The sequence below is a fragment of the Schistocerca americana genome, chromosome 9, assembly GCF_021461395.2.
Source record: "Schistocerca americana isolate TAMUIC-IGC-003095 chromosome 9, iqSchAmer2.1, whole genome shotgun sequence".
In the NCBI taxonomy this organism is placed as follows: Eukaryota; Metazoa; Arthropoda; class Insecta; order Orthoptera; family Acrididae; genus Schistocerca; species Schistocerca americana.
Window position 1 is genome coordinate 72,442,309 of NC_060127.1, and position 13,931 is coordinate 72,456,239.

Below are 13,931 nucleotides of genomic sequence, written 5' to 3' on the forward strand. Positions count from 1 at the left end.
AAAAAAAAACATGGCATAAAAAACAGAAATACATCTCCTCTCTTCTTTACCCTGTTCTCGAGCCACTATCTCAATAAATTTTGCACGTTCCACTTTTCGAAAAAGTCTCTTTCAATGTGACTACATTTTGCCCAATGGTATACAGATAGCAATTCGGGATTAGAAGACAGTGTAATATACAAAATCACTTGTAATTGAGAAACCCTGTATAGGTCAGCCCAAGAGGACAATATGCACCTGCTTGAAGGAACACCACAGAATACACCTCCTCTCTTCTTTACCCTGTTCGCGATCCACTATCTCAATAAATTTTGCACGTTCCACTTTTCGAAAAAGTCTCTCTCAATGTGACTACATTTTTGCCCAATGGTGTACAGATAGCAATTCGGGATTAGAAGACAGTGTAATATACAAAATCACTTTTAATTGAGATAAACCCTGTATAGGTCAGCCCAAGAGGACAATATGCACCTGCTTGAAGGAACACCATAGATGCTGGAAACCTAGGAGACTAATTTGGCAGACCACGTGGTTAAAGAAGGCCATAGTTACAAGGCACAACATGAAGACCTACATCACATGCATAAAAGGAGGAAGAATTAATAAAGATATGCCAAAACTGAATAAGCAGCCACAGTTCCCCTTCTCGCCATTTATAGCTGCAGATACTACTCACCATTCCTGTCGGACCATGTTGAAAATAACTCCTACTTGCGTGCCTTATTTTTCTTTTATTTCTTCTACTATACTTTCATTTGCCTCGTTAAAAAAACTTGCTTTGTATAACCACAGCTGCTCACTTACCTGCTTGATCTCACTTCCATATCTAACCAATTTTGAACCTGATAAAGACAAGATTACTTTGTTCAGTAACTGACTTGGAACACGTCACCAAATTTTATTGTTCAATACATTCCCTTCTCAGAAGAGTTGTAATTTGTTATACAGTTCATTAGATAATGCATCATGTATTTTATTAACGGTCATCTGTTATATACCGCATTTTTACTGAAATAATACCTCTCGTGTTAGTCGTAAATAACAACGGTCATGTTTGGCATCAAGCTGCCGTACTCAGTAAAGGCGCTAGTTTAAAATCTTTGATCCCACAAAATTTCACAGCTACACATATATATATTTTTGTACCTGATGATGGCGTAACAGCCAGAAACCTGTTTGCAAAGGAAAATAAGTGGCCGTTGTGGCCGAGCGGTTCTAGGTGCGTCAGTCTGGAACCTCGCTGCCGCCACGGTCGCAGGCTCGAATCCTGCCTCGGGCATGGATGTGTCTGATGTCCTTAGGTTTGTTAGGTTTAAGAAGTTCTAAGTCTAGGGGACTGATGACCTTAGATGTTAAGTCCCATTGTACTCAGAGCCATTTGAACCATGTAGCCAATAATAAATATTGTAGGGTATTACACCAGTGTTGTGTATGTTTTCATTCATAATACAGGGATATTACAAATGATTGAAGCGATTTCATAAATTCACTGTAGCTCCATTCATTGACATACGGTCACGACACACTACAGATACGTAGAAAAACTCAGTCTTGTTCGGCTGAAGCCGCACTTCAGGTTTCTGCCGCCAGAGCGCCTGAGAGCGCAGTGAGACAAAATGGCGACAGGAGCCGAGAAAGCGTATGTCGTGCTTGAAGTGCACTCACATCAGTCAGTCATAACAGTGCAACGACACTTCAGGACGAAGTTCAACAAAGATCCACCAACTGCTAGCTCCATTCGGCGATGGTATGCGCAGTGTAAAGCTTCTGGATGCCTCTGTAAGGGGAAATCAACGGGTCGGCCTGCAGTGAGCGAAGAAACTGTTACAGGACGCGTGTATCTGGACATGCTGGAAAATTGGCTCATGCCACAACTGGAGACCGACAGCGCCGACTTCATCTTTCAACAGGATGGTGCTCCACCGCACTTACATCATGATGTTCGTTATTTCTTAAACGGGAGACTGGAAAACCGATGGATCGGTCGTGGTGGAGATCATGATCAGCAATTCATGTCATGGCTTCCACGCTCTCCCGACTTAACCCCATGCGATTTCTTTCTGTGGGGTTATGTGAAAGATTCAGTGTTTAAACCTCCTCTACCAAGAAACGTGCCAGAACTGCGAGCTCGCATCAACGATGCTTTCGAACCCATTGATGGGGACTTGCTGCGCCGAGTGTGGGAGGAACTTGATTATCGGCTTGATGTCTGCCGAATCACTAAACGGGCACATATCAAACATTTGAGAATTCCTAAAAAACTTTGAGTTTTTTTATGTGTGTGCAAAGCATTGTGAAAATATCTCAAATAATAAAGTTATTGTAGAGCTGTGAAATCGCTTCAATCATTTGTAATAACCCTGAATAATGTAGACACTTCACAGCATGTGTACCATGCCCTCTTTGAGTCTGTTATTGGCTATGTCCTGATTTTCTGGGGAAATATCTCTGAATATCACGCAATTTTTAAATTACAGACGCAAGCAATGAGAGTTCTTTTGAAAAGGTGAATGAGCGATGTAGGCCACTTTTCAAACGGCTTAAAATCCGGCCCTTAGCACGCCTATGCGTAATTAGTTTGACTTGTTTCACAATGCAGCGGTTACACCCTCTAAACAAAATGCTCGATCGCCAATCCCATGACACAAGAAACAAAAGTCCCTCACAGATTATACCACACATTACAAAAATATGCGTAAACAGAGGAAAGACAGTATTTGTCGACGTATAAGTTGCACATTATTCCTTCGAAAATAGGTCAAAAAGCTGGGTGTGTCATATACGCTGGTAGCAAGTTAAGGTACGTACCTTGTAAGCTCCATTTCTTCAAAATTTCTACGTTGCGGCTTGAAGAAATTTATTGTTAACTTTCTTGCGAATTTCGAGCATTCCAATTCTGAAGAGTCCAGTGGATGCACTTATGCCGTCGCTAACGGTTTTTGTATTGTTCGTTCAAGCTTCAGTTATTGCGTTTAGTGTGGTGATCCACTTGCGTGGTATCTATATTGTGGTTTTATTTGCAAACTATGGTTGAAAAATTGCATTTGCTGACGAGCATGGAAACGGGGCTACAGAAAGGCATTATGGGCCACCTGTAACTGATAAAATAATAAGAACTTGGCGGAATCAGGAAGATGCTTTAAAGAAAGCACATCGCAGTAAACATATTCTGCGAATTGTAACTGTTAAATGGCTATAGCTTGAAGCAGAAGTTCGTTCTTGGATTTTAGAGAAAAGACAAGCTGGAATTTCAGTTTCTATGAAAATGATCATTCATAAAGTCAAAACAGTATCCAATAACAAAAGAATCGCCGATGTAATTGGGACATCATGGTGTTCAAGATTCATGAAAAGGTATCGGTTTCGTATGCGGACCAAGACAAAAATATCACAGAAGGTGTCAGCCGAGTAGGAAGAACAAATTGTTGAATTTCATCTACTTGCCATTAAGACATGGAAAAATTGGAAACATGGACGAGACTCTGCTAACCTTTGCTGTGCCTTCTAACAGAAATGTGGATTCCAAGAACACTAAATGCTTTATTGTTAAAACTTACGTGTAAGTAAAGTCTCATTACACGGTGGTTTTACCCTGCTGTTATGAGGTAGCGGGCGAGTTGTGGCGACCTGAAATTATTCTAAATTCGGAGTTGGCGTGGCCGCACGGGGCTCTGCAAGCTCTGGCGCGCCAGCAACCATGTGGTGCCAAACAATGGCTGGAGCAAGAGGGGTAGTCCCCAGCGCGTGGTCCAGGCTGACTGCGTGGCGGGGAATTCCATGCTGACGCTGTGTCGAGAACTGTGCTTCGTGATGTTGAAGGAGATTTGTATGCCGGCAGTGCCAAAGATGGCGGACTTTGTGAAACCATAATGGCAGACATTTCACAGTTCATGTAGAAATTAATAATAGCCAGAGGATTCACGATACCTTAAAAGGAAACAGGTACATTACCATTATTTGCGTGACGATTCTGGTGGTGTAATCAGATTTTCAATATCTTTATTAGTTTAAAGTTTAGTATCTGACTGTAAAGGAGTATATAGAGGGCCTATACAAGGGCGATGTACTTGAGGACAATATTATGGAAATGGAAGAGGATGTAGATGAAGATGAAATGGGAGATACGATACTGCGTGAAGAGTTTGACAGAGCACTGAAAGACCTGAGTCGAAACAAGACCCCGGGAGCAGACAACATTCCATTAGAACTACTGACGGCCTTGGGAGAGCCAGTCCTGACAAAACTACCATCTGGTGAGCAAGATGTATGAGACAGGCGAAATACCCTCAGACTTCAAGAAGAATATAATAATTCCAATCCCAAAGAAAGCAGATGGTGACAGATGTGAAAATTACCGAACTATCAGTTTAATAAGATACGGCTGCAAAATACTAACGCGAATTCTTTACAGACGAATGGAAAAACTGGCAGAAGCCGACCTTGGGGAAGATCAGTTTGGATTCCGTAGAAATATTGGAACACGTGAGGCGATATGTAGACTTAGAGAAAGCTTTTGACAATGTTGACTGGAAAACTCTCTTTCAAATTTTAAAGGTGGCAGGGGTAAAATACAGGGAGCGAAAGGCTATTTACAATTTGTACAGAAACCAGATGGCAGTTATAAGAGTCGAGGGGCATGAGAGGGAAGCAGTGGTTGGGAAGGGAGTGAGATAGGGTTGTAGCCTCTCCCCAATATTATTCAATCTGTATATTTAGCAAGCAGTAAAGGAAACAAAAGAAAAGTTTGGAGTAGGTATTAAAATCCATGGAGAAGAAATAAAAACTTTGAGCTTCGCCGATGACATTGTAATTCTGTCAGAGACAGCAAAGGACTTGGAAGAGCAGTTGAACGGAATGGACAGTGTCTTGAAAGGAGGATATAAGATGAACATCAACAAAAGCAAAATTAGGATAATGGAATGTAGTCGAATTAAGTCGGATGATGCTGAGGGAATTTGATTAGGAAATGGGGCACTTAAAGTAGTAAAGGAGTTTTGCTATTTGGGGAGCAAAATAACTGATGATGGTCGAAGTAGAGAGGATATAAAATGTAGACTGGCAATGGCAAGGAAAGCGTTTCTGAAGAAGAGAAATTTGTTAACATCGAGTATAGATTTAAGTGTCAGGAAGTCGTTTCTGAAAGTATTTGTATGGAGTGTAGCCATGTATGGAAATGAAACATGAATGATAAATAGTTTGGACAAGAAGAGAATAGAAGCTTTCGAAATGTGGTGCTACTGAAGAATGCTGAAGATTAGATGGGTAGATCACATAGCTAATGAGAAGGTATTGAATAGAATTGGGGAGAAGAGGAATTTGTGGCACAACTTGACTAGAAGAAGGGATCGGTTGGTAGGACATGTTCTGAGACAGAGGGATTACCAATTTAGTATTGGAGGGCAGCAGGGAGGGTAAAAATCGTACAGGGAGACCAACAGATGAATACACTAAGCAGATTCATAAGGATGTAGGTTGCAGTAAGTACTGGGAGATGAAGAAGCTTGCTCAAGATAGGGTAGGATGGAGAGCTGCATCAAACCAGTCTCAGGACTGAAGACCACAACAACAAACAATCTGACTGTAAATTATACAAGTAACACCCAACAACGGTTCATCAGTTTTTTTTCGATCGACATGTCTGTAGAAAGCTATTAGTGTAAACTTAATTCGTATGAATTACAGGCATGTAACTTGAATAGTACATGAGTTATTGGAGGTCAAAGTGTCCGATTACTATCGATCGCGTCAGGCCATAAGGACTCCACAGTTACTCGAAAAACGGTAGCAGCATGCTTATAAATATATTTATTCGTCTATGTCTTTGTTTATATCCGATGTATACTATTCATGAAGAAATTGGTCAAATATTTACTGTGTTTTAGAAAGCGCAGAGGCATTAGGCTACTGAGCTACTTTTGCTTCTATTCCTTTGATATATGTTTAATTAATTTGTTTATGTATTTAATAATATTTGTTAGTGCGTGTTTACGGTCCAGCCACAGGAATATTTATTTAATTTCAAGTTATTTAAATGTAAATCCAGTATTTAGTATGTGTTTTCAATATGTTTGCAGGTGTGCATTGGCTTGAAGACATGGCGGGAGCGCTCTAGCCAATCACAGCGCTCCTTACTACAGTAGGCAATTACCGGAGCCAATGGAGAGACTATATGGAAGTGGGGGAGGAGTATCGGTTCGTACGAGACGGGGGAGTGCTGCACGGGAAGGGGCAACCGACGGTCGCGGTAAATACTTCCAGAGTGTTGAGCAGTTTACACATGGTCGCGGGAGATAGAAATAGTTCCTAGTGCCGACAGGTGCACTTGTGAGATTTCCATGGCTTCTGCAGTGAAGACGTAGTATGCGTTTAGAAGTGAATGTCTCGTGAGATGTTGTTGCTCATAACTAATTACGTGAAGTAGGAATCTATTGTTTCCCTGTTATTCAACCTATATTTTATTTAATTGCTGGCCCATCGACACCAGTAAGTGTTTTACAGTAATAAAGGGCATTCTTAAAGGTATTTCTGCTATCGTACTTATCATTTAAAGTCGTTAAAATAGTACCTGCAGATTTTATTTAATTGCAGTCTTTCATTTATAAATTTCTATGTTACATTCAAAATTCGCAATTGCGGAGTGATAGGAACCTTCGACCATTCGATTCATATTGTATACTGTAGACTCAGCAGTATTTGACATGTAATGCGGCAGCTACGTATCCCAGCCCCTAGACAACGAAACCAGCCAAAACTTTTAATATTTCAACTCTGAGTCAGGGTACGTAGTTTACAGCCACCTTTTTTTTTTTTCTTGAAAGCCCGCACTGTGCTGACAGAAAAAAATTACTCCCATTTTTTTATTCTTAAAAGAAAGACGCTTCCTAAGGAACAATTGCCGAAAGTAGTATTTGTCCATTAACGCAATAAAGATTGCATAGATTGAGGAGGAAAGAGATTGTGGACAAATAAAATTTGGTCCAGCTGACCTGGAGGCCTACTGGAGAAACCTGCCCTGTCAGTAAGTAATCAGTTTTACTGTATTCTCACAGAACAAAAGACGTTAAAAACAGACTGAATGAAATGAAGACTCAGTTCCAGGAGGGCTAGCTAGTTTACTTCAAACATTAGAGCTATTTATAAACAGACCATTTAAGGGACCTACGAAAGAGAAGTGGAGCAGATGGATGCAGTCCGCAGATTTTGAAACTACACCGCCAGGAAGGAGTAAGAGGCATAGCATTTCCCAAGTTTGTACGTGGGTCAAAGCTTCATGGTGCTCTATAAAAACTGAAACAGTGATTAAATTGTTTTAGAAGTATGGAATCAACAATGCATTTGGTGTTACAGATAATAATTTATTGTACGAGGTTTCAGATTCTGACATGGTGGATTCAAGGATTTCTTCCTTCGATTCCAAGGATGATTTTCAAATGTCTGTGAAATCTTATGGGACTTAATGCTAAGGTCATCAGTCCCAAAGCTTACACACTACTTAACCTAAATTATCCTAAGGACAAACACACACACACACACACACACACACACACACACACACACACACACACACCCATGCCCGAGGGAGGACTCTAACCTCCGCCGGGACCAGCCGCACAGCCCATGACCGCAGCGCCTGAGACCGCCCGGCTAATCCCGTGCGGCTCCAAGGATGAATTTTGCGGACGAAAGATAAAAGGTGAGCACCTTATCATACTTATGTTGTTGTTGTGATATTTAGTCCGAAGACTGGTTTGATGCAGTTCTCCATGCTTCTCTATGCTGTGCAAGGCTCCCCATCTCCAAATAACTACTGGAATTACATCCTTCTGAATCTGCTTACTGCATTCATCTCGTGGTCTCCCTATCTACACGCGTCGCTCCAGTACCAATTTTGTGACCCCTTGATGTCTCAGAATGTGTCCTAACATCCGACCCCTTGTTCTAGTCAGGTTGTACCACAAACTTATTTTCTCCCCAGTTCTATTCAGTACCTCCTCATTAGTTACGTAATCTACCAGTTTAATCTTCAGCATTCGTCTGTAGCACCACATCCCGAAAGCTTCTATTCTCTTCTTGTCGAAACTGTTTATCGTCCATGTTCCCTTCCGTACATGGCTCACCCCAGACAAATACATCCAGAAAAGACTTCCTAACACTGAAGTCTATATTTAATGTTAACAAATTTCTGTTCTTCAGAAACGCTTTTCTTGCCATTTTCAGTCTACACTTTATATCGTCTCTACTCCTGCCGTCATCGGTTATTTTCCCAGCGAAATAACAAAACTTATTTACTACTACAAGTCTCTCATTTCCGAATCTAATTCCCTCAGCATCGCCTGATGTACTTCGACAACATTCCATTGTACTTGTTTTGCTTTTATTGATGTCCATCTTATGTTCTTTCCAGACACTGTCCATTCCCTTCAACTGCTCTTTCAAGACCTTTGCTGACTGATAGAATTACAGCGTCATCGGCAAACCTCAATGTTTTTATTTCTTCTCTCTGAACTTTAATTGCTACTCCAATATTTTATTGTTTTCTTTGGTTCAAATGGCTCTCAGCACTATGGGACTGAACAAATGGTTCAAATGGCTCTGAGCACTGTAGGACTTAACATCTGTGGTCATCAGTCCCCTAGAACTTAGAGCTACTTAAACCTAACTAACCTAAGGATATCACACACATCCATGCCCGAGGCAGGATTCGAACCTGCGACCGTAGCGGTCGCGCGGTTCCAGACTGGAGCGCCTAGAACCGCTCGGCCACAACGGCCGGCTTTGTTTTCTTTACTGCTTGTTCAATGCACAGATTGAATAACACAGGGAATAGGTTACAACCTTGTCTCCCTCCTTCCTCAAACGATGCTTGCCTTTCATGCCCATCGACTCTTATAATTGCCGTTTGGTATCTGTACAAGCTGTAAATTGCCTTTCGCTCCCTGTTTTTTGTCCCTGCTACCTTCCGAATTTCGAAGAGGGTACTCCTGTCAACATTGTCAAAAGCGTTCTCTAAGCCTACAGATGCTATAGACGTAGGTTTTCCTTTCCTGAACCTATCTTCTAAGATGACTCGTAGGGTCGTGTTGCATTGTGCGTTCCTACACTTCTCCGAAAGCCAAACTGATCTTCCCCGAGATCAGCTTTTGCCAGTTTCTCCATTCTTCTGCAAAGAATTTAGTATTTTGCAACCATGACTTATTAAACTGATAGTTCGGTATTTTTCACTCCTGTCAGCAACTGATTTCTTTGGAATTTGACAATTTATAATGCCCAGATATTTTATATACGTGCACATAGTGTTCTAATTGTTTTCCAGTGGATATATTAAGTGATAATTTTTTTCCTAAAAACTGTCTTAAAGAGTTTGGAGTCTTGTACTTAGGCAAATATGGTATAATGGTATCCAAATATACAAGTCTTTCACCACCAACTCAAAAAGGAGTCAGGTCAATAATGAAACGGAAGTCAAACTGAAACGAATTTAATTGCGTCATTGCTTCTTCTCTGTTTTTTCCAGCTCTTTATCTGACGGTTAGCGTGCAGCGACCTTAGGTGGTGGGGTCCCAGGTCGGACACGTTTCTTTGTTAGGGGACTCGGTGTGTTTATGTCGTCCCCATCATTTCAACTGACCGTCATCGACGTGCAAGTCGCCGACGAGTCACCAAATAGAAAAAGGTGAGACGGGGGGGGGGGGGGGGGGTATAGTGCTACAACGATGAAAAATAATATTACGACGATGTCAAACCTTATTTTCATGATATAAAGAAGAATTGACGATATTAAAAATGTAATTATAATTTTATTATTTTAATTTTTGTGCGCAGTGAATCAAAGACTTTCTAGTGCACGGGATAAATTAGCATTGTTTGTACTACGAAACTATATATGATTCTTAAGTAACAACTGATTCTATGTAAGACATTTTGTCTGGGCGGATTTTGTTCTCGTACTGGTCGGTTGAGAAAGAAAAGTTTCTTAATCGATGTATGTAATGTGAATGTATAAAGGCTATAAAAAGGGGAGAGAGAGAGAGAGAGAGAGAGAGATAATCCTTGCGGACACTCACCATCTTGTATAAGTAAAGATAAATACAAGTTATTCATAACAAATATCTCTGAAGTGTATCGTCTTGTGATTTCTAAAGACTGAAAATTGCGGTGTTTAATCTAAACCTGAACTGAATAACAACGAAGAACATTTATGTCATCATACATTTTCTTCGTTTGACCACGGTTGTGATTCGCATGTTACTTTTTGTAACGCGACGTGATAGGAATATTTTCATTATACGCGCAAAAGGGCACACAGTTTTAATCGAACCTGTATCTTTCGCAAACGATAACTCTTAATCAGTACAATTACGCGAATGCCGTCTAAATCGCAACCACGATCACAAAAGTGTTTCCTGGACCTGATTTTGATAAACGTGTAGACTTGAAAGCGAACAGTATTGCACCATCGCTGGCTCGCAACAATTGAAAGAAAACAATACAAGGACTGAACAATCTGAGGTCATCAGTCTCCTAGACTTAGAACTAATTAAACCTGACTAACCTAAGGACATCACACACATCCATGCCCGAGGCAGGGTTCGAACCTGCGACCGTAGCAGCAGCGCGGTTCTAGACTGAAGCGCCTAGAACCGCTCGGCCACTGTATCGGTGACACTGTTCTCATCACGGTTGACACTTGCAACGTGTTGAGAACATTGTACACGTGCAATTTGTGATCCAGTGCAACAGCGCAACCTACAGGCTCGGGTAGCATCTGCATTTATGTTCAAACAAGCAGTTCTCTCGGTATTTCCATATCTTTGTGCAACCCCTGTTCGTAAATGAGTTCGGATATAGGAATCTACAAACAGGTATGTATGCTTCTCATAGGCATGTACCCAAAAATATAGATGTAACTGACAAAAACAAAAAATCGTGAATAGCTTCTGAAAGCACAACATTACTGACCGGCCGCCGCGTCATCCTCAACCCTGAGGCGTCATCGGATGCAGATAGGGAGGGACATGTGGTCAGCGCATAGCTCTCTCGGCCGTTGTCAGTTTTCGTGACCGGTTCGCTTCTTCTCACCCAAGTAACTCCTCAACTGTCTTCACAAGGGCTGAGTGCACCCCACTTGCCAACAGCATTTGGCAGACCTCGCTGGTGACCCATCCAAGAGTTAGGCAAGCCCGACAGCGCTTAACTTCCGTGATCTGACGGGAAAGTAAAGTTCTATGTACTGACTTGGCAGAAAATCCTAAGAAATTTTGGTATTATGTCAAAGCGGTAGGTGGATCAAAACAAAATGTCCAGACACTCTGTGAGCAAAATGGTACTGAAACAGACGATGGCAGACTAAAGACCGAAATACTAAATGTCTTTTTCCAAAGTTGTTTCACAGAGGAAGACTGCACTATAGTTCCTTCTCTAGATTGTCGCACGGATGACAAAATGGTAGATATCGAAATAGACGACAGAGGGATAGAGAAACAATTAAAATCGCTCAAATGAGGAAAGGCCGCTGGACCTGATGGGATACCAGAGTACGCGAAGGAACTTGCCCCCCTTCTAGCAGCGGTGTACCGTAGGTCTCTAGAAGAGCGTAGCGTTCCAAAGGATTGGAAAAGGGCACAGGTCATCACCTTTTTCAAGAAGGGATGTCGAACAGATGTGCAGAACTATAGACCTATATCTCTAACGTCGATCAGTTGTAGAATTTTGGAACACGTATTATGTTAGAGTACAATTACTTTTCTGGAGACTAGAAATTACTCTGTAGGAATCAGCATGGGTTTCGAAAAAGACGATCGTGTGAAACCCAGCTCGCGCTATTCGTCCACGAGACTCAGAGGGCCATAGACACGGGTTCACAGGTAGATGCAGTGTTTCTTGACTTCCGCAACCAGTCGTCTAATGAACAAAGTAAGAGCATATGGACTATCAGACGTGTGATTGGATTGAAGAGTTCCTAGATAACAGAACGCAGCATGTCAGTCTCAATGGAGAGAAGTCTTCCGAAGTAAGAGTGATTTTAGGTGTGCCGCAGGGGCGTGTCGTAGGACCGTTGCTATTCACAACATACATAAATGACCTTGTGAATGACATCGGAAGTTCACTGAGGCTTTTTGCGGATGATGCTATAGTATATCGAGAGGTTGTAACAATGGAAAATTGTACTGAAATGCAGGAGGATCTGCAAGCGAATTGACGCATGGTGCAGGGAATGGCAATTGAATCTCAATGTAGACAAGTGTAATGTGCTGAGAATACATAGAAAGAAAGATCCCTTATCAACTAGCTACAATATAGCAGGTCAGCAACTGGCAGCAGTTAATTCCATAAAATATCTGGGAGTACGCATTAGGAGTGATTTAAAATGGAATGATCATATAAAGTTGATCGTCGGTAAAGCAGATGCCAGACTGAGATTCATTGGAAGAATCCTAAGGAAATGCAATCCGAAAACAAAGGAAGTTGGTTACAGTAAGCTTGTTCGCCCACTGCTTGAATACTGCTCAGCAGTGTGGGATCCGTACCAGATAGAGTCGATAGAAGAGATAGAGAAGATCCAACGGAGAGCAGCACGCTTCGTTACAGGATCATTTAGTAATCGCGAAATCGTTACGGAGACGATAGATAAACTCCAGTGGAAGACTCTGCAGGAGAGACGCTCAGTAGCTCGGTACGGGCTTTTGTTGAAGTTTCGAGAACATACCTTCACCGAGGAGTCAAGCAGTATATTGCTCCCTCCTACGTATATCTCGCGAAAAGACCATGAGGGTAAAATCAGAGAGATTAGAGCCCACACAGAGGCATACCGACAGTCCTTCTTTCCACGAACAATACGTGACTGGAATAGAAGGGAGAACCGATAGAGGTACTCAGGGTACCCTCCGCCACACACCGTCAGGTGGCTTGCGGAGTACGGATGTTGATGTAGATGTAGAGAACCTGTGTTACCACCGCGGCAAGGCCCTTGGCTAACCGGCTAAACCCATATCATATCCATGATCAGAGGTTGATTACTAATAAATAAATCGAAAAGACGGATAATTCGAGACGTTCCAAAGATCGAAGCACACTTCTTCAGGGCTAGCGAAAACTGCAGTTTCCACTCACCAAAAACTGATGCGACGAAACGCCGTCGGTCTCCGGTGTGAATCGTCTTCTGGTTCCTTAATATGACCCCGAGAGATCTTATCGCGGCAAAGTAGCAAATTTACGAGCGCGAGTAAATACCGCCTCCCAGAATCTCACGCCATACAAAACACCCACATACATTGTATCTCAAGCGTAGCGCTAATTAATACCCCAGCCCTCCCGTCGCTCGTCGTATCAAACAAAGACGAGCGGCTAACAAAAGACTATCGGTCAACAAGGATGCCTCATAAACGTGTTTGTTTGCTGCGTGTTGTAATGCTTCCCCATTCAGCCGCAGTAATTTTCCTCTGTGAATGAAGACGCTAGCTTGGGGTAATTGTCCCACTCGTTTGCTCTGGGTGCACAATCACAGTCCAGGCCGTGTGACTTCCATTGAGGTAATGAAGTCATGGGATAACGGTATGCACACACGTGGGTGGGGGTAGTATTGCGAACAGAAGGTATAAAAGGACAGCGAATTGAAGGAGATGTCATATGGACTCAGATGTTGTTGTTGTTGTTGTGATTTTCAGTACTGAGACTGGTCTGATGCAGCTCTCCATGCTGCTCTATCCTGTGCAAGCTTCTTCATCTCCCAGTACCTACTGCAACCTACATCCTTCTGAATCAGCTTAGTGTATTCATCTCTTGGTCTCTCTCTACAATTTCTACCCTCCACACTGTCCTCCAGTACTAAATTGGTGATCCCTTGATGCCTCAGAACATGTCCTACCAACCGATCCTTTCTTCTAGTCAAGTTGTGCCACAAACGTCTCCCCAATCCTATTCAATACCTCCTC

General features: G+C 42.1%; 1 protein-coding gene across 1 annotated transcript in view; it reads right to left on the bottom strand.

The window, feature by feature from the left end:
- Positions 1 to 13,178, bottom strand: part of LOC124551352 (luciferin sulfotransferase-like) — a 100,444-nt gene extending 87,266 nt beyond the window's left edge. The window contains exon 1 of the mRNA XM_047126383.1: positions 13,111 to 13,178. The gene's annotated coding sequence lies outside the window, so the exon portion shown is untranslated. The remainder of the gene's footprint in view (positions 1 to 13,110) is intronic.
- Between the last annotated feature and the right edge of the window lie 753 nt (positions 13,179 to 13,931).